Source organism: Penaeus monodon, chromosome 22 (assembly GCF_015228065.2).
Source record: "Penaeus monodon isolate SGIC_2016 chromosome 22, NSTDA_Pmon_1, whole genome shotgun sequence".
In the NCBI taxonomy this organism is placed as follows: domain Eukaryota; kingdom Metazoa; phylum Arthropoda; class Malacostraca; order Decapoda; family Penaeidae; genus Penaeus; species Penaeus monodon.
The window spans coordinates 32,289,875-32,290,822 of NC_051407.1; positions in this window are offsets into that span (position 1 = coordinate 32,289,875).

Genomic DNA, 948 nt, shown 5'->3' on the forward strand with positions numbered 1-948 from the left:
TCGAATCCGATCCTTGGATAGACCGTATAGCGCTGTACATATATAGTAACGAATGCCTAACCGCAAATACCCAGACGCAAGCCAAAAAAATGAAATATATAGAGACGGGTATATGAAATCATGCGTGTATTGATTTGTTTATCCACACCGACAGCTATCCACAGAATTCCGCGCAGATAACAAATCGGCCATGCGGTTAAGCAAACAACCAATCAAACACAAACAAGTTTATCGATAAAGGAAAGAGAGAGGAGGAAGCTATTGCAGCATAACGACTATCATAAAGCATTAAAACAGAGTAGAATCACACCCCTCCAAGCGACAGGCCACTTACTCTACTCAGCACACGGAACTTCCCTAAAACATTTGTGAAAACTTCCTCTTTGGTGTGTTAATTGAGGAGGCGGAGAGGGACTGTGTGTTTGCTCTTCCTACGCCGAACGACAACTTCTAATACTAAATTACCTTCTACTTCGTCAGATATACAAGATTTTCGTTGGTTTCTGAACACACACGCACAAATATATTTACACTTATGTATACTATATATGTACAAGCAACGCCGGCCAGAAATCAGGTTTCCAAAACAGGAAAAAATGCACAAAGAATAAAACAGTAATTACAAACAGTATGTTATTTGATCATGAAGTATGTTTCTGGAACTAAATCCTTTTACACAAACTGCATTGTTCTACCTACTCTCTGCCGTCACACCCGCACCTGATTATTACTGTATTACTCTTTATGACAAATTTCAATCTTAGGCCGAAACAAGATATCAGTAAACTGAGTTTCAGTTTTACAGATTATATCTGTTCAACGTATTACCTAGAAAGAAGGCAGGATTTGCTCCACCCAATCCGTGCCACACCCCCTGCCATGATATCACCCTGCCTATGTTATTCCGCGTGACACAGGGGACTGAATTACTAGGGAACTAATACATAC